The sequence below is a fragment of the Neophocaena asiaeorientalis genome, unplaced genomic scaffold, assembly GCF_003031525.2.
Source record: "Neophocaena asiaeorientalis asiaeorientalis breed wild unplaced genomic scaffold, Neophocaena_asiaeorientalis_V1.1 scaffold150, whole genome shotgun sequence".
In the NCBI taxonomy this organism is placed as follows: Eukaryota; Metazoa; Chordata; class Mammalia; order Artiodactyla; family Phocoenidae; genus Neophocaena; species Neophocaena asiaeorientalis.
This window is the reverse complement of record NW_020176571.1, coordinates 17,931,987-17,956,949: the sequence shown is the minus strand read 5'-3', so window position 1 is coordinate 17,956,949 and position 24,963 is coordinate 17,931,987.

Genomic DNA, 24,963 nt, shown 5'->3' with positions numbered 1-24,963 from the left:
TCTAAAACTCAGAACATATTCCTTGAAATAATGGTCCAACTTCCTCATAAAACCAACATTCATACTTTGAAATACATATTCTGTACCCTAACTTGTCATAATGACCCACCACATTTACAGGGGATTGTGAAATTTTCAGGCAGTCAACATCTGACCTAAATATTTAAACCTATTTATGGATGATTTCAGTTAAAATAAAGATATAATAAATAACATAGTGAACAACTTTGTGGACATTAAGCTTGACACCAGACCTAGAGGTGTAGTACTGGGGTGCCCTCCATAATGTCATTCAATGCCACACCTCCGAGGAAACCACAATTCTGGATTTTGTATTATTAGGATTTAATTCAGTCACTCCTATTATTTTATGTCTCTCCTATGCCTAAATAATGCATGAAGTTGTTTTGCATGATTTGAATTTTTATATAAATTGTCTCATACTGCATATACTCTGTTGTACATTTAGTTCCTTGAATTTTCTACTGGTGTATATTTTCCAATATTTGATTTCCACAGTATATTTAATCATTCTACTGTTGGTGGATTTGAGTTGTTTCTAGATTTTTTGCGATTTCACACAGCGCTGCATTCTTGTCCATTTTCCTGGTGCCCATTTGTAAGAGTTTCTCTAAGATATAAAATCAACAGTGGAATTCTCTGCCATTCTTAACTTGTCTTATTAATATTGAATTGTTTCCAAAATTGCACTAATTTGTATTCCTACCAACAGCATATAGATATTCCAGTTGCTTCAAATCTTTGCCAAAACTTTCGTTTATCAGAATTTTTATTTTTTGGTTAATTTGGTAGGTGAGAAATGTTTTCTGGTTGTGATTTTAAATTGTATTTCTAAGATTAGTCATAAGGTTAGGTATTTTTCACGTTTTTATTTTGGTTTGTTTGTCGAGGTATAATTTACAATATGGTAAAATACACTCTTTTCAGGTTTCTTATGATTTTAATGGTGATTTGGGTTTTCTCTTTTATAATGTGCATGGCCATAAGTTTTGCCCTTTTCCCCTATTGAGTTGTCTTTTTCTTAAATTTTACAGTTCTTATTAAATTTTGAAAGTTTTAGTAGACTGTCTTAAAGAGGGTCTCCTCTAAGTTTTTGTAAAAGTTTTCAGTTTTGTCTTTCACATTTAATTCTACTCCATTTGGAATGGATGGGTGTATATGGTATGAAGTATGGGTCCACATTAAGTTCTTTTCCATTGTAAATAGAGAACCACCCAACAATGTATATTGAAAATGCCATTCTTTCTCAGTCTACAGTGTTATATTAAAATTGTTCATTATTGTGTGGTTCTGTTTTCAAACTCTGTGTTGTTTCTTGGTGAACTTGTTAATCTATGCTCCAATACCACACTGACCCAACTATTTATTACTTCAAAATAAGTTTTGGTATACGAAAAGGAAAGAGTCCATCTTATTCTTAAGGAGTGCCACCAAAAGGATTGTTGGGATTTTGATGGAATTGCTTTGAATCTGTATCTCCATCCATCTTTTAAAATGTTATTCAGCAAAATTTAGAAAGTTCTCCATGCAGATTATTCTGATTATCTATTGATGATGTAATACACGATTCCAAAACTTATGTTCTTAAAAACAACAAAAATCTTGTTCTTGCCACTAATGGTTTCTGTGGTCAGGGTTCTGGGAAGATTAGGGAAGGGAGGATTTGAGCAGCTGCTATAGATAGAGATAGCCCTGTGTCTTTCATCATGTGGTCTCAGGGCCTTTGCATGTGGTCCCTCCCCAAGGACTAGCTGGTGGAGCACATCACAGCAAGGTGACTAAGTCCTAACAGGTAGCATTCTAAGAGATTGGAAATGGAAGTGTCAATTTCTTTAAGACCTATGTTTGGAAAATGGTACAGTGTCATTTCTACTAGATTCTATTGGTCAAGCAGTTACAGAAATCAGGTTCAAGGGGGCAGGCATAAATCCCACTGTGTGATGGGAGAGTTGTCAAAGAATTTTGGGATTATGTTTTAAAACTGTACAACTTTTGTGAGATTGATTATGAGAAGTGTTCTATTTTTTCATACTATTGCAAATGGTGTCTTATTTTTTTTTTTTAAAGAAGATGTTGGCGTTAGGAGTTTATTAATTTATTTTTGCTGTGTTGGGTCTTTGTTTCTGTGCGAGGGCTTTCTCTAGTTGTGGCAAGCGAGTGCCACTCTTCATCACGGTGCGCGGGCCTCTCACTATCGCAGCCTCTCTTGTTGCTGAGCACAGGCTGCGGACAGGCAGGCTCAGTAGTTGTGGCTCATGGGCCTAGTTGCTCCACGGCATGTGGGATCCTCCCAGACCAGGGCTTGAACCCGTGTCCCCTGCATTAGCAGGCAGATTCTCAACCACTGCGCCACCAGGGAAGCCTGGTGTCTTTTTTTTAAAGGTTACATTTTCTAGTGGTTGGTTGCTGCTGATGTATAGAAATATGAATTAAATTTTATATCCAACAAAGTTGGTAAACTCTCTATGAATTATCCTAATGTATCTTTTGATTCTTTTGGATTTTTATGTTCAAACTCATGTTATCTCTATATAATGACAGTTTTATTTCTTTTTTTCCACATCTGTTTTTTTTTTTTTTCTTTTACTGTTCTTGCTTTATTGCACTGCCTAGACCTCTAGTACAATGTTAATAGAATTGAGGAAAGCAAGAACTCCTGTTTCTAAGTTCAAAAGAATAATTTCACCCTTTTGCAATGAAATGTGATGATTACTATATGTTTTTGTAGATATTCTTTTCCCGATTAAAGAATTATTTACTATTTCTTGTTTGCTAAGATTAAAAAATACTACTTAATAGATGTTGAATTATATCTAATTTTTCTCTGCGTCTCTTGAGAATATCATATGACTTTTCTCCTTTGATCTGGTGAATTTCTAATGTTAAATCAATGTTGCATTCCAAGGATATGACCAGTTTGATCATGAGATATTATCTTTTTTTATATATTGCTGTATTTGATTTGCTAATGTAGTTTTAGCAATTTTCTTTTCATCTTTAATTATATGCCAGTTGAGGTTGTACTTTTTCTTTCTCAAATTGTCTTAGTCTGGATTTGTCATCAAGGTTATGTTAGGTTTCTCAGATTAGATGAGGATTATGCTTTTGTTCTATAAACTAGTATAGTTTATAGTAAAGATCAGAATAGTTTGACTGTTTAGTAGAACTCACCCTTGCAAAAAATCTAGGCCTGTTATTTTTCTCTTTTCTTTTGTGGGAAAATATTTTATTTTGATCCATTTGATTTAACATTTGTAAGACTATCCAGGTTTATCCGTCCTGAAATAGTTTTGATAAGTTATTTTCTTTTTTCCCTCCTCTCCCTTTCCTTCTTACCTGATGCTAAAAACCAACAAATGAACAAAAACCAAATTTCTTGATTTCTTTTAAATAAGTACGAAGCTTTTAACATCTTTCAAATCACTTCAAGCTTTTTTTGAATAGTATTTTAATTCTAAAAAGAACGTTATGTCAGGAAAATTCTTTATCACTATTATTCATTATCACTATTAGCTCTCTCTTAATTTTATCCTTCTCTTTCCCTCCCTCCCAATTTCCATCCCTCTCTTTTTCTCTCTCTGCTTTCCTTCCTTTCCTCCATCTCACAAATAATTATTGAGAACTATGTCCCAGGCATCGTTCTAAGATGGGGATACAACACAAAAAGTTCCTGTCATTACGGCGCTTACATTCTGGTAGAGCATGACTGACAGGCACACACCAACAAATAATTGCATACTATGGCAGATAATAAATGCTATGGAAGAAAAATAAAGCAAGGTAAAAGGGATAGGTGGACTTCCCTGGTGGTGCAGTGGTTGAGAGTCCGCCTGCTGATGCAGGGGACACGGGTTCGTGCCCCGGTCCAGGAGGATCCCGCGTGCCGTGGAGCGGCTGGGCCCGTGAGCCATGGCCGCTGAGCCTGCGCGTCTGGAGCCTGTGCTCCGCAACGGGAGAGGCCGCAGCGGTGAGAGGCCCACATGCCGCAAAAATAAAAAAAATTAAAAAAAAAAAGGGATAGGTGTTTGAAACATGTATTTGTTTCCTATTGCTGCTATACCAAAATACATAAATTTGGTATCTAAAACAATAGAAGTTTTATTCTCTTGAAGTTCTGGAGGTTACAATTCCAATATCAAGGTGTCAGCAAAGCTGCACTCATACCAAAAGCTTTAGGAGGAAAATCTGTTCCTCTCCTCTTCCAGGCTCTGGTGGCTGCTGGCATTCCTTGGTTTGAGGCCACATCACTCTAATCTTTGCCTACATCTTACATCATCTCCTCTGTGTGTGTTTAATCTAACTCTGTCTCTCTTGTATAAGGACACTTGTGATCGTGTTTAAGGCCCACTGGGACAATCCAGGATAATCTCTTCCATTCAAGATCCTTAACTAAACCACACCTGCAAAGGCCTTTTTCCAAACACAGTAACATTTACAAGTTCCAGAGATTAAGACGTGCCTGTATATTTGGAGGCCATGATCAGCCTACCACAATATGCATATTTTATCCAAGTTATGAGCGTTAGAACTACTGGTAAAGGTGATGTTTTTAGAGACTAGAATGAATAGAGGAATTGAGCCAGGAAAATGTTTTTGAGAAGAGCAGCCGGGGCAGAAGAAACAGTCAATGCAAAGGCCCTGAGGTTAGGACCTGTTTGTCAGGCTTGTTAGAGGAACCTCAGGAAGGCTGGAATGACTGAAGTAAAGGGAGTGAGAAGGAGAGTATCAGGTGATGTATAAAGATAAACAGAAGAAGAGCCAGCTCACACATGTTCTCACTGGTGGTTAATGAAGACATTGGCTGTCACTCTGAGCGAGTTGAAAGACACGGGATGATTACGAGCAGCAGAATGAGAAAGTGTGGCTGTGCTTTAAAGAATCACTCTGGTCGTTGTTTTAGGAGTAGACTGAAGAGGGGCAATAGTGGAAGCGGTGAGGAAAGTACTTCTATCGTACCAGCTCATGTGAAAGATGATGATGGCCTGGACCATCTCTGATAAGCCTTCTATGCAGAAGGGTAAATGTTTCTCTTCCCTTGTGAATACATGCCCACCAAAGAGTATTATATCATCATTACCTTTTTCCCCAATGAGCAAGTACTATGGCTAACTTATCTTTTAATACTACCTTCAGTATGAAATCTATTCATTTCACTCCAAAGTGATATTTCTAAAACATAATTCTATTTAAATAACTCCCCTCCTTTCAACCCTATTTCCCCATTGCACTATAAATAAAACTCAAACTCCCAACCATAGACCACAAAAATGTATATGGCCCCTCCCTAGCCCTTCAAAAGCATTTCTGCTGGTGACTCTCCTCCTAGCTCACTACACTCCCACCAGACTGGTCTTTTTTCTAGTCCTTAATTCTAAGCTTGAATTGTTTTTCCCCCAGAAAACACAACTGTGCCAACTGCTCCCAGAATGCTCATCCCCACGTCTCCTTACTACTGCCTTACTCTTGTCACTTAGATCTCAACTTAAGAGTCATCTTCCTACAGTTCTTTCTTAACCATCTTATGTACCCTTCCAGTTATTACATCACATCTCCCAGTTTTATTTTCATCTTAGTCTTTATCACCACCTGGTAATTTTTAGTTTGGTTATTTATTGCTTATCTCTCTTCCCACCCTCACCTACCAGAATGTAAACTCCATGAATGATTGTATCTTGTTAAATGCCACTTTCCTTTACCTCGAAAAACTCCTGATTAAAATTGAATCTGGGGATTTCCCTGGTGGTGCAGTGGTTAAGAATCCGCCTGCCAATGTAGGGGACATGGGTTTGATCCCTGGTCCAGGAAGATTCCACAAGTTGCGGAGCAACTAAGCCCGTGCGCCACAATTACTGAGCCTGTGCTTTAGAGCCTGTGAGCCACAACTACTGAACCCACGTGCCGCAACTACTGAAGCCCGTGCGCCTAGAGCCCGTGCTCCGCAACAAGAGAAGCCACCGCAATGAGAAGCCCGAGCACCGCAACAAACAGTAGCCCCCGCTTGCCGCAACTAGAGAAAACCCGCGTGCAGCAATGAAGACAAACACAGCCAAAAATAAACAAACAAACAAATAAATAAGTAAATTGATATATATATAAAAAGATGAATCAGATTTTTAAAAATTAATCTGCAATGTAAAAGTGATTAAAAGTGAAAGAATACATTCTTAATGATTAAAGAACATTTTTATTGAATGCCTACATGTGTCAGATATTTTGCTAATCATTTTACATATATTATCTTAATCACTCCTCAAGGCTTTCGTGGATCCAGCCTCTGACTCCTGCTTACTTCTTCAGCCTCAACTCTTGTAACTCTTCCCTCTTTTATGTCCCTCCACCTCCTATCAAGCCACCTTCATTTGCCATTTTCAGCCACATTAGATTCACTTTAGTTCCTAAATCTGTTATGATTTTTCTCACCTTAGCGCCTTTGGACCACCTGTGGAAATGAATCCCTTTCCTTCCTTACTGAACACAGTTCTACTTGTCCTTGGAGTTTAAACTTAAATATCCCCTTCACTCTATCAGCTATTAAACTTGTGCTAGGTTCCAGGAATGGGGAGACAATGGTATACAAACTTGGTGTGGTCCTAGTGCTTCAAATCTAATGGAAGAGACCAAACAGAAAAAAATCTCCCAAATAGACATGAAACTTCAAACTGCGAGATCTGGCCTCAAGGAAAGATAAAGAGTGCCTGCCAGAATCTGACGTGCACCAGGCAGTCTAGAAAAGCTTCTCAGAGGAAGTGATCCCTTCAGGGGAAATTCTTCCCTGACTCCTCAAAGGCTAGTTGGATGCTCTTCTGTATGTTCTTGTTAACACACACTGTTTAGCACCATCATAAGCTTATTGTGGTTTTTAAATTGTCTATTTATTTGGGCAAATAGAAACAATGCCTTCTTCATTACTGTATTGCAGCCATTATCACAGGTCCTATTCTATAGTAGGTGGGTACCAAATAAATGTTTGCTGAGAAATGTATTGAATATTGAAGGATCATAACATAACAAGAATAAAACTAATATTTCTAAAATGAGTGGCTGAACACAGTATGTTATATACAGGTCTGAGAATTCATTCACCTAAACTGGACACTTTAACACTAATGCAACCTACGAATATACTATCTTTTCTTAGTGGCCATGTCACACAGTAGTGATAACGTCATAAACAGGAAAAAAAATCACATAACCATCCTGTACTATTTACTGATCCTAGAATTTATAGTAACGGACCTATATTTATGAATAAACTTGCCTCCCAGTTTCAAAGCATAAGTCGGATTATAGGACGGGTTGAACTTCACTCACAATTTCTTAGATTTTCCTATTTTGCATGTCAACTTTTATATTGTTTAAAAATTTTTCTTTATGCTTAATTTGCTTCTTCATTTGGATAATGCTAATGGGCTGTTATTGACTAGTGTCTCCAGTTCAGTTCATTGCACACTGGGCAGTATTCATAAAATGCTCCTTATATGCCAGCTGAAATTGGTAGTGGTTTGAAGGCAGAGAGCCAAATTCATCAAAAGGATAATGGCTAAATATATTTTGTTTTGTTTTCTGAATTTTAATGACTGAATGGAAGACTTATTCATTATTTATCTATTTTTGAATTTTATCAAATAGTTCTAGTGGTAATTACCCTATCTCTGTATTTATAGAAAAGTGGCACATTATCAAGATAATAGCCTGATTCCATATTTATGAAGTATCTGTTAAAATTATAAATATAGATACATGGAACTATGTGATTAATGCCAAGGAAAGCCACTTACAGGTTAAAAATGGGGGAAAAACTACAACTAGCTAGTACCTTTGATGAAATTAGTATTCTGTAGTTGAGTTCCATGTGGAAAAAATTATTTTTCTCCTTTAAAGTGTAATTTATTTTAAAGGGAAATGTTCACTTATCCTTATTAATCAATAATATAAAATTAAAAAAATAAAACAGGTATTTCATTTACTCTATATTGAAGATTAAACTTGGACCTCATTTTTTTTTCTTTTGGTGTAAAAAACAATAAATTAAACTGTGGGTGTGGATGTCAGTGACTTCATATATCTAAACGTTTAGTTATCATATTCCTGAAAACTCATATTGATATTTATCCCTTTAAAGAGAAACACCAAAAGAACCCTATTTTTATTGAGAAGGAATTTGAAAATAAAAAAGAAATGAAGGCACATCAGCTTAAAGGAAAGGTTTAAAAATAGGGAATAAAGAATAATAAATTTCTAAGGCATTTGAATTTTCTACATTGAAATAAAATTGTACAAAATTTCTTTAAATTTGTAAATATTGGTAAATTGAAAATTGAGAAATTTCTATTGACATTTTTTGACTGAAATTTGACAGACTTTGGTAACTCAAGAATCTCTCAACTCTATTTTTCTTCTAAATATAGATAGTATGCATATATAAGTGAGTGCATTGTGATTTTTCCACTGATAAAAAGTAGACTGAATTAGAAGTTAGCTGATTTTTCTCCCAAAATGAATTGCACTTCACTTAAAATCCTAGAGTTTGCCACATAGGCTTTGTAAATGAGGCAGACTGGGCTTCCATCAAAATCAATGGCTCAAACCCCTGACAATAGTTTTCCCTATTCAGAGATCACCCTGTGAAGGCGTGTTTTACCTGTTGTTAACCATAAGAGCAAGGACCACTGAATCCCTGCAATCTGACATCTTCTAAACACAAGACTTCAAACTTTCACCAAAGGGATAAATTGAGAAGAATGAACTTCACTATTAAATAAATTTGGAAGTTTATTTAACTGTATTCTCATAGTAACTTATAAGTATACAGTAACTATAAAGCCCTATCCATTAGGGTGTTAGAGAAACCCTCAGTTCTGAGTGCTGCTAGGATTCTGATGTAGGCCCTTTTCCTTTCTTTGCTTTGTTTATCCTCATTCTCTGATATGTTTCTGTGTCCTATGATATGGACATCCTAATCTAATGATAACCCTGTGTCAGAGCTGACACAATTTACAAATTAGCAAATTGCAGAGGTGATTGTAATAAAAGATTTACTTTAAAAAATATATATATTTATAAATAAATATATATATATATATTTTTTTGTGGTACGCGGGCCTCTCACTGTTGTGGCCTCTCCCGTTGCGGAGCACAGGCTCCGGACGCACAGGCTCAGCGGCCATGGCTCATGGGGGCAGCCGCTCCGCAGCATGTGGGATCTTCCCGGACCGGGGCATAAACCCGCGTCCCCTGCATCGGCAGGCGGACTCTCAACCACTGCGCCACCAGGGAAGCCCTAGTTTAAAATATTTTATTGAATTTTGAAAGGCTCTCAAACTTACAAAAAGTTTCAAATATAGTGCAAAGATCATTTTTTTTTCCCCAAAACCACTGAAGAGTAAGTTGTTGACCTAAGCCTCATTTCTTTTAAATGCTTTAGTGTGTTATTTCCCCCCAAATAAGGGCATTCTCCTAAATAACCACAATACAACCATCAAAATCAGGAAGCTAACACTGATGCATTGTTGCCGTTTAATCCTCAGACCTCATTCAAGATTTGTCAGTTATCCCAATAACATATTTATAATGAAAGATTCAATCCAGAATCTCGGGTTGCATTTATTTGTCATTAGCTCCTTCATTCTGGCACAGTTTCTTAGTCTTAACTTTAATGCCCTTGATACTTTAGAAGATAAAAGGCCAGATAGAATATCTCTTAAATTGAGTTTGTCTGATGTTCCTCATGATTAGAAATGGATTATGTATTTTTGACAGGAAAAATCACAAAAACGGTGCTATGTTTTTACTGCACCTTATAAAGTAGCACATAAATCTGATGGGTCCACTATTGATGTTGTTCATTTAGGCCACTTGTTTAAGGCAGTGCCTGCCCAGGTTTCTCTACCTTAAAGTTACTTGTTCCTTTTCTACTTAATAAGTACTTCTGTGGCTAGGTACTTTGAAGCTGTGCAAATAGCTTATTTTTCACTGAACTTTAAATTTATTCATTTATATCGTTTTAATTTATCCACTCTTTTATACCTGCTTGGATTCATGATTTCCAATTTTATTCAATGATCCGTGTCCCCTGCATTGTCAGGCAGACTCTCAACCACTGCGCCACCAGGGAAGCCCAGCATTGCTTTTTTATAAATTTATTTATTTATTTATTTTTGGCTGCGTTGGGTCTTCGTTGCTGCGCGCAGCCTTTCTCTAGTTGCAGTGAGCGGGGACTACTCTTTGTCGCGGTGCACAGGCTTCTCATTGCCGTGGCTTCTCTTGTTGTGCAGCATGGGCTCTAGGCACGTGAGCTTCAACAGGTATGACTCGCGGGCTCTAGAGCACAGGCTCAGTAGTTGTGGCACACGGGCTTAGTTGCTCCATGGCATATAGAATCTTCCCAGACAAGGGATCGAACCTGTGTTCCCTGCATTGGCAGGTGGATTCTCAACCACTGCGCCACCAGGGAAGTCCCTACAAGCATTATTTATTTTGATGACAAACTGTCCCAGATTTGATCAATAGCAGCCCTTCAAGCTGTGCTCCATGTCCTTTTAACAGGTCTCCAAGAATGATGGAGACTTGTACTTCTTTGATTTCTGGTACAACAAGGTATTCCAGACTTATCTTGTGTTTCTTTTACCACAGTCCTGGAATAAACCATTTCTCCAAAGATCCTTTGTCCTTTTAGTGGAGAATGGTTTTTAGAAGCCAAGATCTGGGATATAAGTGTGTTTTCTGCTATTGAGATGTGCTGCTCCCAGATCCTCTCAGCAGACAAACCTAGAGAATATATGTGAGTATATGTGTTTGTGGGTATACATACACTTTATCTATCTATCTATCTATCTATCATTTCTATCCATCTATCTCCCCATCCTATATATTCACACAGATACTTCCAATTATAATCCCAAATACAAGGTTTATTGTAGTATTTTACTTCAATACTTGTAACATCTTTTTTCAACAATGAGAAACTTAATTCCATTGTCATTTACATCTTTTTTTTTTTTTTTTTGGTCAAGCCCCTGTAGGTAACAAATCTCCCCTCTCTGCTGCTAGTCCACATCCAGCATGCATGCCCTCCTTATCCTGTGCCAAACCAGGGTGTGTGGACACCCTCCTCATCTTACTTGGTCTCTGAAATACCATGCTAGGCCACTCCCAGGCATAAATGTTTCTTTGTGCTCAGTCCACTTTCCACTGCATGGAAGCCCTCTTCACTTCATTTGAGCTCCAACATTCCACTTTGGGCTACCATGGCTGCACACCTCTATTAACCCAGGTCATCTACCTTGTTCTGATACACCCAGTGGCTTTAGGGTTGACCAGTTCAGGAAGGAAAGAAAACATGAAGAGATATAATGAAAAACTTTAAATGCAGAGACCCTCTGCCTTGTACCATATAAACTTCAACATTATTTCGAACTTAAATAGGTTTTATTTGAGCCTGAACAAAGCAGTGTGGAGAAAGGCATTTTCTCCAATCTGAGTATGATTACCAAATAGCCTTTGTAAAATAGTTGGCTATTAAATACCTGCAAATTCCCTACAAGAATGAAGTAGAAGTTCTGTTGAGAAAGGACTCACTTCGTATGAGAAATGCATAGCTTATGGCCTGAGGGCTGCCTAGAAAACTGCCCTCAATTATTCAAAAGTATTCTTTTTTAGATTGTTTCTTTTTTTAAAAAAAATTAATTTTTAGCTGTGCTGGGTCTTCGTTACTGTGCGTGGGCTTTCTCTAGTTGCGGCAAGCGGGGACTACTCTTTGTTGAGGTGCACGGGCTTCTTATTGTGGTGGCTTCTCTTATTGTGGAGCATGGGTCCTAGGGGCATGGGCTTCAGTAGTTGTGGCACGTGGGCTCAGTAGTTGCGGCTCGCGGGCTGTAGAGCACAGGCTCAGTAGTTGTTGTGCATGGGCTTAGTTGCTCCGCAGCATGTGGGATCTTCCCAGACCAGGGCTCAAACTTGTTTCCCCTGCACTGGCAGGCAGATTCTTAACCACTGCACCACCAGGGAAGTCCCTAGATTGTTTCACACCTTTGCCTGTAGAAAGGCACCCTGGTTCAGCAGCTAAGCTTTAAAAAATGTGTGGTTTTACTGGATTTTCATAGTATTAAAGAGAGTTGGTTCTGTCAGAAAGACACTTGTATCCTTTCCTGTCTCTACCTCTTACTAGCTATGTGAACTTCCATGGTTCAATCTTTCCATAGCTCAGTTTACTTACTCATAAGATGGGGATGATCATATCCACCTTATAGGATTAAATGAGGTAATGCTTGCAAATTATTTAATGCCTTAAGAGTAAGGAACAAATAATGTTATTTATTATCAACATTAATATGGTAACTGTCACAATTCAAGTATTGATTAATCAACTTTTACCCTCTAATTAAGCAGGAACTAAGCATAATGATTTCTCCCTTTTTGAACAAAGCTTGATTTATCTTAATGAAGAATTTCTCTTGATCATTCTATCACTGAACTGGAGCCACTCAGTTAGTTTCAAGGAGGGTGATTATTTGATGTGTATTACACCCAAAAGCTTAGAAATAGTAATAAAGAAGATTGCTCACAGTTAGAATAGAAATTCAAAACAGCATTTAGATATGTTCTATGTCAAAGACTCACATTGGCCCAAGAGATTTCAGTTAGATTTACCCGAACAGATACCCAAGGAGAATATCATCAACTCACTTCAGCCCACATCAGGGGTTCAGCATTTCTTGGAATGGAGTCCATATCAGGCAAGGTGATATTCAGCCCTTAGGTAAAGTAAGTGACTCTAGGAATTTAATTCACACATGGACACATCAGTTGTGGCATCTTTAATTTCACATAGGCTAAAAGCAACTTAAAAATTGCTCATGTTCTCACTACTTTCTTTTACAACATACCCACTCAGTGGGCAAGCTGTAATAGTTGCATTCTAGAGAAACTTTAAAAATTTTTATTTACATAAAAGTATGGAACAATTCATTACAAGAAAAGAAATCCACTTTTAACACAAAGTCCATCTTATGCCCATATGGTTTTCCTTTTCTTTGAGTTTGAGGATTCCACCCACCAGTAGTCTTTGGAAGAAGGAAAGCATATATGTCATTTGTTACTTACTTTCTCTGAGGCATGTGAAAGTTACAGGGTAAATTTAGATAGTCATTTTGCCCACCTTGCAGTCTGTAAGCAAATCTGATTGTGAGCAATTCCAATGAAAGTATAGCATGCTCCTTGAGAAGAGGAGGGATTGTCTTTGGCTTTCAGAGATCCTGGACACTGCTTCAACTCCAAGAACAAAATTGGGGAAATAAAATAGATTGCAATTCACATGATGCCCACTCTCTTCTCAAGTTCCTGACCTTGGCTGACCAGGATAATATACTGGAGAATTGAAATAAATACCAGTAATACCAATATTATTATTTAGAAACTTTTTTAATGATTAAAATCAAATATAATCTCTAAGACAATAACAGAAACAAGAAAGAAAAATGGAAACTCTACTGAACAAAATAAAGAAATGCGCAGCAGTAATTGCATTCATCAAACACATTTTGAGAAATAATCAGTAACTCCTATGCTGAGGTAATAGGGCTTAGTTTCCCAGTCTGCCTCCAATGGAGGGATTTTCCAGGATGTGGGACTTTCAGTGGTAAAACTAGGATGTGTTGATATGTTAGGCAAACCAGGTTGGTTAATAGAGATAACATAGAGAACTTGGCTTAGTGTGGGGTATGGATGGGTAAGATGCTGTCACACGCTCCTTCACCCCAGCCACCCAACCTCTAAAGAATAACCTATTGGACAATCCAGGGCCCCTAGCACAGACTTGTTTGCTAGAATGAGTGGGCAAGAGTGAAATTAATCAACAGCTATCACATTAACTACAAGTACTATAGTTTCTTAATACACAAGTTGGAATATTAATTAATCACCTTCATTTTATGATCCCTAGAGTTTCAGGCACCATGCTCAGGCTACCCCCACCCCCAGGTTGTCTCTGCAAAGGCAACTTTTTTTTTTTTTTTTTTTCTGTGGTACGCGGGCCTCTCACTGTTGTGGCCTCTCCCGTTGTGGAACACAGGCTCCGGATGCGCAGGCTCAGCGGCCATGGCTCACGGGCTCAGCCGCTCCGCGGCATGTGGGATCTTCCCGGACCGGGGCATGAACCCGTGTCCCCTGCATCGGCAGGCGGACTCCCAACCACTGCACCACCAGGGAAGCCCTGCAAAGGCAACTTTGTCTTGGAGACCTTTTACTCCCTCAGACAATCGCCGTGATCTCCACTGACCAGCTGGGTCCATATCTTCTTCTGGAAGATACATCCTTTTTTTCTAGTCATCCTTTGGCATCCCTGACTTTAGAAGAGAAAAATCTCAGAAATTTGTTTTTATTCACTCACTCATTCATTCATCCATCTATTTAACAAATACTCATTAAGCATCTACTCTGTGCCTGGTGATGTGCAAGGTGCTAAAGATACAATCATGGATGGTCTACATCATCTCTTGGTCATTGAGTTTTCCATCTAGTGAAGGATATAAACAATAAATAGGCTTAACCTGAATGACCCCAGATAGCATCAGCCTGTGAGCACAAGTATGACTGTATTAGCATTAAGAAATCAGATTTCCCATTGTCCCTGCTAACCCACTCTCCTTCCTCGTCCACCCTGCTCTCTGCCCTTGAGGTTGACCTGGGTGGAAAAAAATCCACAGTTTCCATGCCCTCTGCCTTCTGCTTCTCCTAGACCCACACCTCTGTAAATACTACCTCTGTGAATAAACACTCCATGCCCTCTCCTATGGAGTGTGCCATCTGTTTCCTGTTGGGACCTTGATGATCACACAAAGTTAACACTTTTCTATTTCTGGGGCTCATAAAAGACAATGTCACAAGCCTTTAAGAACATATTCATGCCCTTTGGGTTACTGTTGTCCTAACAGGCTCCCTTTCCAATCACTAGTGTCCACTGTATTTGGAGCATCTGCTTTCTCCCGTAGATGTCCCACCATTTCTGTAACCACCCCTTCATCTGAGGCATCTGAGAGCTGCAGAACACTCTAGATGCCAAACCTGCATTGCGTGACCTTCAGTCAGGGCTGACTCATCAAGAAGGCACAGCACATAGGGCCTACAACATTTTCAAGGTCCATGAAAATTCTTTAATTTCTTTTAAAAGCAGAAAAAAAGAACTATCAGGTTGAGGAAATGCTTTATTGTGTAATATTAATATATTCATCTTTATGCCAACTTATTCAAATGTATTTCTGTGTGTGTGTGTGTGTGTGTGTGTGTGTGTGTGTGTGTGTGTGTGAAGGGGCCCATGAAGACAAAAGTGCCTAGAGCCCACAAAAGTCATAATGCAACCCTGCCTCAGAACTTATGCATGAATCCCATAGGGAACTGGATGCTATAATACACCTTCCTCTTAATATCCTGCTTTTATTCAAGCATTCATGCATTCTTCTTTTCTCATTCTTCAGCAGAAAATCACTCATGCTCACCTCATGCATAAATATGTCTTACAGGGCTACCAATGATATTACTTCATCTGATTTACCCAATTAAATCAAGTCAAGACTACGTTTACCACGTAGCAACTGCTACGTGGTAAAGGTATAGTGTGAAAGAAGCTGTATTGTTGAAAGTAAGTTGATAGGCGTTTTGACATCACCTAACCCAAAGTCTGGGGGATGGGGAAGGGCTGGCAGAGGTAGGTGGCTTCTAAATTAAGACCTGTGATATGGGTAACAGGTCAGGGAAGAGAGCCCAGGTGGAGGGAAGGGTGTTTTAAAATCCCCACCATGAATTAGAGAAGGGCAGTAGAAGGGAGTGGGGTTGAATGGATATGATCAACTCATTAAAGGCCTCAGAATTACTTTGGACTTTAACCTGAGTGCAAATTGAGGAACCAGTTAGTTTTGCAATTTAGGAAGATAACTCCAGCTACATTATAGGGAACTAGAGAACCAATAAGAATGAAGTTAAGAGTGGGGATGGGGAGAGTTGATTGCATGTTGTTGCAAGTAAAAGTAAGTTGGTTATCTGAACTCAGTAGTGGCAGAAGAATTACCTTATATTTGGTAGAGGAAATCAATAGAAATTGTTAATGGATTAAAAGGAAGTTGGTGGAGCAAAAGGGGAAGGAGGATCACTTCAGTTCATCCAGACAACAGATTTCATACCCTGGGGCACGAACTCCCTCATTCAATAGGTATTTTTGAGTACCTACCTCTGGCATCTAGGATGTAATAAAGAGTTAAGGCAGATAAGATTCCTTGCTCTTTGGAGCTTACAGTAGAGCAGGAGAGAGAAGCCTTGATCAAATGTAAAACGTCCTCTGTTGTAAAAGCTGCACAAGATGTGTACGTGGCTCCATGACAATGTATTACAGGGGATTTGCAATAGCTAAGGCGGTGAGGGTAGATTCCTTTAGTAAAGTGATGGTCGAGCTGACCTATGAAGAACACATATGTATTAGCAGGGCAGAGAGTAGATAAGTCTTTTCAAACCAGTGGAGCCTTACATGTAGACCATGATGTCCTCATGAAACTGAGTGGCAGCCAGGGTGGCAGGCTTACGGAGGCTAGGGGAAACATGACACAGGATTCAGCTAGAGAAGTATACAGAAGCAAGCACAGGCAGAATCCAGACCAGTTAATTGAGGCATCCAAAGTCACAGTAAGGAGTTTTGTTCTCCCAAATTTTCCTTAAACACTGACAGTGGTGGAGGTATGCCAGTTTGTATTTTTAAAGCTCTCTCTGAGTGTTGGCTAAAGAATAAGCTTGAGGGCTGAAGAACTGACAAGGAATATCCATTAGTAGGCTATTATGGAGGTCCAGGCAAGAGATGATAATAGCTCGAACTGTGTGAGGCAGTGGAGATGGAGGAATTTTAACAGATTTGAGAAATGTTTAGGAAGCAAAATAAGCAGGGCTTGGAGATGGACTGGTTCTGGGTGGTGGGGGAGAGGAAGGTGTCACTGCTGATATATGGGATTGATGGGAGGGCCAGGCATTGAGATAAGAACCTTATTGAGGTAAGGACCATGGGTACGTATGGGCCAGGTGGACGTAGGTGGTGATGGGAGGATGGGAAACTGGGATGGGTAGGTTCGATTTTAGGCAGGTTGAGTTTGAGTTGAGTTTTAGAATCCAAGGGAAGGTGTATAGTTTGCTGCCAGTTATGTACTTTTTATACAGCAATTGTAGCCTGGTCCTTCATCAGAGCATTACTCCTTTGAGGACATATTCCATGATTTTCTCAGTCATGAGGGAGTGATCTCATAACTTTTCAAACAGTTTAAACTGTAGTTCTTGGCGACAAATAGAGTCAGCTTGCCCTGAAGAGAACTGTCAATAATTCTACTCTAAAAGGATGAGTGACACATTCTTCCCTCCTCTGGGATCTCCATCCCAGTGTTAGCTCAATTCATCTCTCATCCTGGATCCCCGAGGAAGAAAGCCTCTTGTTACTCCAAAGGTAATGGGCCGTCTGTTCCTGAAACTTACTTTCGACATTATTAAGTCTTAAATAGCTTCCCAATGCATTTCCAATAAAACTCAAACTCGTTGTCTGCTCCTCAGTCCCTCTCTACATTCTAGTCCCCTTGCTCTGTTTTAGCAGTACTGCCCTATTTCAAAGTCCGTTCACAAGCTCATTGCCACTTTAAGACCTTCACTCATTCTTTTTCTCACTCTTTTCCTGGCTACTTCGTACCCATCCTTCAGATCCCTACTTAAATGTCACATGCTCAGAGATTTCTTCCCCATCCTTCCCCTCATCTAAATTAGCTCTTCCATCCCTTTCTTATTCTCTTTCTTGTCCTTTGCTCTTCTCTATCAAAGCACATACCACAGATAAGACTTGTATATTCATTTGTGTGTTTATCTAGTGTCTCTCCCTGACTAAACTATAATCTATGATAGCAGGGACCATGTTTAATATGTTCTTCAATATTAAACCATCAATAACACCATGTTCATTCAACAAATGAATGAATAATGACTGAAGTGCTTTCTCTGTGCTAGGCACAATAGACAGAATGATGTATGAGCTATGACTTCCATGCTCGGTGCCTAGTGGTGAGAGAGACCTGCAGTGTGGTGTTTGCTCTAGTAGACATCTGGACAGGGTGGTACTGAAGCTTGCAGCATCTATATACCAACTCTCTCTGTGAGTACTGGGAAAGGCTCCCAGGGAGGTAGCATTTAATTTGGGTCTTTAAAGACAAGCAGGAGGTCACTGGGAGGAGAAAGGGAGGAAGGTCATATAGACAGAGAGTAGAGTTTGTGTAGAGGTTGAGGTGTGAAAGAGTGTGATGCTTTTGGGGCAACAGTGAAATGTCTGGTCTGTGAGAAGGAGACAGAAAGGAAGGGATAGAGATAAGACTGGTGAGGGGTGCTGGCACAGACGGGAAAGCCCATGTTTTTTGTTTATAGACTTCATCCAACAGGGAATGGCAAATCTTTGTAGATTTCTAAGGCAGGGAATAAGTGGGCCAGGCTTATGTCTCAGTAAGATTACTTTGACAGCAGATGTGTATGTGTGTGCTTGTGTGTGTGTGTGTGTGTTTGTGTGATGCCTGGAAGTGGGCTAGGAATTTGTAGCCCACGTGGAAGATAAAACCACAGACACAGAGGCAGTGTCTGTGAAGAAAGACAGCGGAGGATGGATTTTGAGGTATCTGGAGGAGGAAGAATCATTAGAACTTGGACTGTATACTCTCTGAAGTCATTTTCAGCCTTGAAATTCTATGACCAATATATTAACTCCTATTTGGGTCTCAGAATGTGGGTGAAATACGTTTCTGTTTTCCCAAAAAATCAACTCAAGGAACTTACATCTCTTAGATGAAAACACAACTGAACTATGCATTATACAAAAGTATGGTTTCCCTGGGATTGAGTCAGAGATGTCATGAGAAAAGTGCTCTGACTGGGTCACCTTGCATAGGGTAGCAAAGTGGACAAGTTGTGTAGACCTGAGGCCAAAGCATCCTAATAAGCCTTTGCTGCTCTCTCCTCGTGACATGGCCCTAGATGACTACACTGCAAGTTTAAAAAATGGTCCACACTTAATTTGGGGCAGTGGGAGGAACTGAGGTTTCCATATCCCTCCTTTTTCATGGTTACTAATGTGTATTCTTGACATGCCAATTTTTAGGAGTTTAATAGCAATCAATAGATGAATTTTGATGTAGTAGACCTATGAATTGCCAGAAGGCTAGGATGGAGTAGGGGGTAATATAAACCAAATGGTAGTTGATATTAAGCCCGGATGAAATTGAGAACCACAGAAAGAGGGCAGATCTGAGGAATAGTAATCAAATTAACCCATCCTTGAGTGAAATGAGCACACGTGAACTTGAAGAAACTGTTCAGATCAGTGTATATGAGGTCTGTGTAAATTCCTTTCTTAATTGTCTTTAATGTATGCCATCAGGAAACACCGAAGATGGAAGAAATTCCTTGCCAGTCCCAAGGGATGATCCCTCCGTGTTACTGTCAAACAGCAGCCAGAAGACAAGAAGGGAGAGAGTGTGACCAGCCAAACTGTAACTATTCAGTGGCTTCAAAGAAAATTTCCTTATCCTTGCCAATGTGGTATTTTTCTTTCTGCAATGAAAATTAGTGGAAAAAAATATCCAAAGCCATAGCAAGTCATTTGAAAAGCCTGAGGGAAGGGAATTATTCACATGCTTTAAATAGCAATTTGTTGATTTATTTCACTCTCAGGAGAAGAAAGAGTTCCATGGATAGTTGTCCTTATTTCCAGAAGACTTTATATATACTTCAAGTGTCTCAAGGATCTTATCTTGTACCCCCAACACAAACACTGCATTAAAAATAGTTTCAAAACTATTTAGTTACTTCAAGTTTGTAGCACATGATCCTTCCCTAACATTTCTCATTTCTCTGCAGAGGTTTTAACTAAAATAGTTACAAAGTAACAGATTAATTCTGTTACTGAGAGTCTGACCTCAGAATGATGGCCTTCTGAATAATTTTAGCCTGTGCCATATGTCCAGTTCCTTCAGCTAATTAATTATTAGCTACTTATTGCTAGCAGTTTCTACACTTGATTCAAGCACCAGCTCCCCTGAGTTGAGTCATTTTATATGAAGATCTTAGTCTTCCTCACCCATAAAACAGAATTTGTTACAGCATCCATATAATTTGTTTTGTAAGAGTTGACTAAAAATAAAAATTATTTTTATTTTGTTTTCCAACGTGTGTGTGTGTGTGTGTGTGTGTGTGAGATAACAGTTCTGCAAGTTATTTTTAAGATGGCCAACTTACATTTTCCCTAAGCCATCCTTCCAGAGAAACACTACTACTGAAAAATTTGCTGATTTACAAATTATCTATCACTCAAATAGTTCAAGGGTGTACATTGTACTTTCAAAAAAACCTTCAAGTTTTTGTAATCATTGCCTAACTTCAGATCTTTACATACTGTGGAAGCCAGGGGTCTTTATTCCTAGTATACTGTCACAGTTAAGACTTCTCTACTTACTAGTTCTGCATATGTCCTAGGAGGTTATAACCTAGTTGCGTCTTATTTTTCTCCTCTGAAAAACGGGGATAATCGTAGTATATTTATCATAGCATTGTTATGACTCACTGATTGGTAGACATTATTGACAAGAAGTTTCAAGAATGATTTCCAGATTTCTGACAAGGATAACTAGGAGTATAGAGTGCCATCATTTGCAATATGGACTCTAGGGATAGGGGAACATGTAAAAGGAAAGTCATGATTACGACATACTCAGTTTGAGCTGCCTGCCAAATCTGTTAGACATGAAAAAGGGTCAGTGTGGCTTTGAAAATAAGCCTATGATTGTATGGGTTTTGGAGTCCATTTTCCTGAAATAGTATACTGTATTGAATGGCTCAGGGAACTTTGGACTATTAAAGGTACACTTGAATCTAGTGCAACCTCTTCATCTGACAGTTGAGGAAACAATTCTTTAGGTCACACTACTTGTGATAAAGTAGCTTGTTATATTGGTGGTCCCTCATGAACCACACCTCTTGATAGTCACACACTTGTGCGGTTCCCTCCTCTTGAAGCTACGATTCCCTATAATGAATAGAATTCAACAAAAGTGATACTGTGCTACTTTCAAGTCTAAGGCTTAAGATGACTTGGGCACTTCTGCTTCCGTGCTCTTGGAATCCCTAAGTTCCACTGAGAAGTCAGGCTATTCTGTAGGAGCGGTGACATGGAGAGTGAGATGACCTAAGACATCGGGGAGAGAGAAAGTCCAGCTGACCCAGTGTCCCAATCCCGGGTGACCTCCCCCTCTCCCCCAACCCCAGCTGAATGCAGCAATGGGTGATCACCCTCAAGACTCAAGACTGTGTTTGGCTGAGTCCAGAAAACCCATAGAATCATAAGAGAGATAATTTTTTAAGTCACTAAGTTTTAGGGTGATATATTACATATCAATAGCTAATCAAAAAAACTACAGACGGACGACAAGAATCTAGGTCTTCAGAGTTCTAGAACTAAGGTCATCTAAGGCAAGAAATTCATGCTATTAGATTTTCCTAACTTTCCCAAAAGCTTAATAAAGAATGCAGGGTGAATAACTCTACTTCTTTGTGCCCAGTTTGCTCAAGCACAAAATGTGTATAATAATGAACTTCTTGACTAAAACATACTATATATCCTGAGATTACTGAAAGTTACCTGTTATTTAACCATGAGATGGGTCTATCTTGCCATCAGTCCTTTTGTCCATCTGTCCATCCACCCATTCATCAATTTATTCTTGATTAATCTATATCAGAGAGCTAGAACTATATCAAACATTTATTTTACTCTGTGGCTTTCTGAGCCACCAGGAAATACAGGAGAGGTGGAATGAAAATGGCAAAGTTTGGTCTTTCTGGTCACCTCAATTTTAAGTCTTTGTAATTCTCATTAGGAGGATATCAATGGCGGCAGTTTTGACTTTGACTGTTGAATGTCTAAAACTTTTATTGAATTTTAACTCTTCATAAAATATGGTTGATTAAGAAAAATCATCAGAACTTCAAGACAATAGTCACAATCTTCTGAAAATAAACTGCTCTCCAAGTAAGTGACGTTTAGAAGATGATAATGTCATCTCTCAAGGAGGCAACATAATCTGGCATGCATCTTTAAAGGAAAGGAAATCACTTTTAAAGGAAAGGAAATCACTTTCTCCTTTTTACTTTTATTTTTTTAGCATGCGGTCCTGTAGTTTGTGGGTTCAATATTAGATAACACAGTGGAACAGCAGGAATCCTATTCGTTTCTATATTAGAATTATATTTGTTTGGGAACTGCTCAGAAGTCTGTCTCACAGCATCTGACAGCTTGACAAGGCTTGTTGCCATGGAAAACGTTTGTGATGTTATATAAATATATTCCTAGGTCATGAGTTGCCATGTATTTTTTGGACACTGATGCTAAGAGGGAAATGACTGAACATCTTTTTTAGAAAGGAAGAATAACATAGTAAACAAACAATAACAGCAAGTAATAAATATGTGTATCCAGTAAACTGGGCTTCTATTTTCTTAAGAATTAGAGTTATGTTCTCACAAGCATTTTAGCTATAAAAGTTCATTTATAGCCAAGGCTTTCCCCCCTTAAAATATTCTTATTACCAGTCATTTTGCAATATTAATGGTTCCACTATTAATAGACTGAGAGACAAGGGAGCCATTATTCTTGCTCTCTATCTGTTATTCCATTAAGTAAGACTGCCAACCTCTGACTGCTAGCAGCTCTATAATGAACCGTGTGCTCAAGCCACAGCGTATATCCTAAGTAAAGTTGTCCTCACATGTTGTTTTTGGTGCATATTATGGCTAGACAGGAAAAAAGTTCAACAACAAGATGTGGGGCGAGGGGAAACACTCCATTCAGGTTAGGATTTAAAATAGTCGTTTTCTTTGGAATTGATGGGAGGTGAAAAAGGGTTGGGGAAATGATGTGGAAAGTCATGGGTGAATGTCTCTGTCATTTGTCCTCTTCTTATGACTGCTGCCCTTTGTGAGAGCTCCAATGGTACCTACAGTTGGACATACACAAGCCTGTTATCCATCCTTGCCTTCTCTAACACACTATAATTTATTCAACCAGTAATGAGACCTGCCAGATTCTTACGCTTGGGTAAACACTGCCTACCTTAGGAGTGACTGTTAGCCGTGTGTGGGGATGCTGCCTTCACTGTTGTAACTGTGGCCTCTGCTGCTGTTCACCCCTTGAGTCAATGATCGATGTTCCAAATACCACCTCTTTGGGCCACAACAGAGAGGGTGGATGGCCCTCTGATCTGTAAGCATGCCATCTTTCTCTTAAATTGATGCAAATGTAGATTTCTACCAGAGTCTGAATCCCTTGATGGGTTGTAATCTATTGTGAGTTATGCCACTAATACTTTACAAGTCCATATATTTGAAAAGTACTTAGTTTTTAGTATGAATTTACAGGAATTCAGTTTGTTCTGTAATAATATCACTCTGTAATAATAATTGTTCTGTAATAATTTCACTTGACTTATGTTGTGCTTCCTTGACAATGGAATGTAATGGAATGCAGCTATCTACGACCCTGAGCACTGGGCCTTGCACTTAGATTGCGCCACACAAAGCAACATCATCCCTTTTGTATAGAAAGAAAAATAAACATCGGTTGAGGGCAGATTGGTGGAGAAGAGATAATCAGACATTTATTTGATTTTTCCCTCTGTAGATCACTTTTACAAACACCATATCTTTTTTTTTTTTTTTTTTTTTTTTTTTTGTGGTACGTGGGCCTCTCACTGTTGTGGCCTCTCCCGTTGCGGAGCACAGGCTCCGGACGCGCAGGCTCAGCGGCCATGGCTCACGGGCCTAGCTGCTCCACAGCATGTGGGATCCTCCTGGACCGGGGTACGAACCTGTATCCCCCGCATCGGCAGGTGGACTCTCAACCACTGCGCCATCAGGGAAGCCCTAAGCTCCATATCTTTTGATTCTCTCTTCAACCCTGCAAAGTATACAGGCAAATGATATTTAACCATTTCACAGGTGAGGAAATGGAGATGTGGACAGCTTTAGGCATTTGCTCAAGCTGCACATTATGTAGGCGACAGAGGTGTGCTTCTCACGAAATAGAATCACCTTGCTAACAATGTATGCAAGACTTACTAAGCACAGAATTTGCATCGGCGTGCTTTCTTCACCCTAAGCTGAGAACACTTCTTCATTAACAAGTCCTCAACTCAGAATGGAGACAGAAGAGGAATGAGTGGGTGGAGATGAACTTCTCCATGGCTCCTCTGGCTTCCTTCACCTGCTGTGAGGGTCGCTCTCTTTGGGTGAGATGCCCTGTTGTTTTGCTCTCTACATGCTTGGAGCTCTCTTTGCACTGGAAATTGAAGGCACAGAAATGGGAGGACTCTGATGCCATCCAAACTAAGGAAAGCAACTCATTTTATTTTTAAACACTGCACCTCTGATAACTTTTGCTGTAATTTATCCAGGTAATTCTGTCTGCAGGAAAATGAAGGAAAAGTAATATTTGCTTGAATGATCTCCATTCTCTAATATTTTTCATAGATACAAACACAGCTCATAAGGAAATAGGTCCCCATATACAGGTAAATTTGAGAAAAAAGTTTTTCAGTTATTTATTTAATGTTAACATTCTTAATTTTTAAATAAAAGTTTTATACTTTGTAGATTAAAAAATGTACCTTAATTTTAAAAAGTGAAGCTGTTTTGTGCTTTTGGATAGCCTCAAGCATCTTCATAGTCTTTGTGCATAAGAATCTTGTAAAATTATTATAAAATCTGAAGTTACCATGTGATTAAGCCTATTAAGGTATTCTATGTCATATGGTACCATTCTTATAATATTCAGTTACTTTTTCTTTTACTATAAAAATAAATATGAACAAAATATAGTCATTGATTAAGCATATTGTA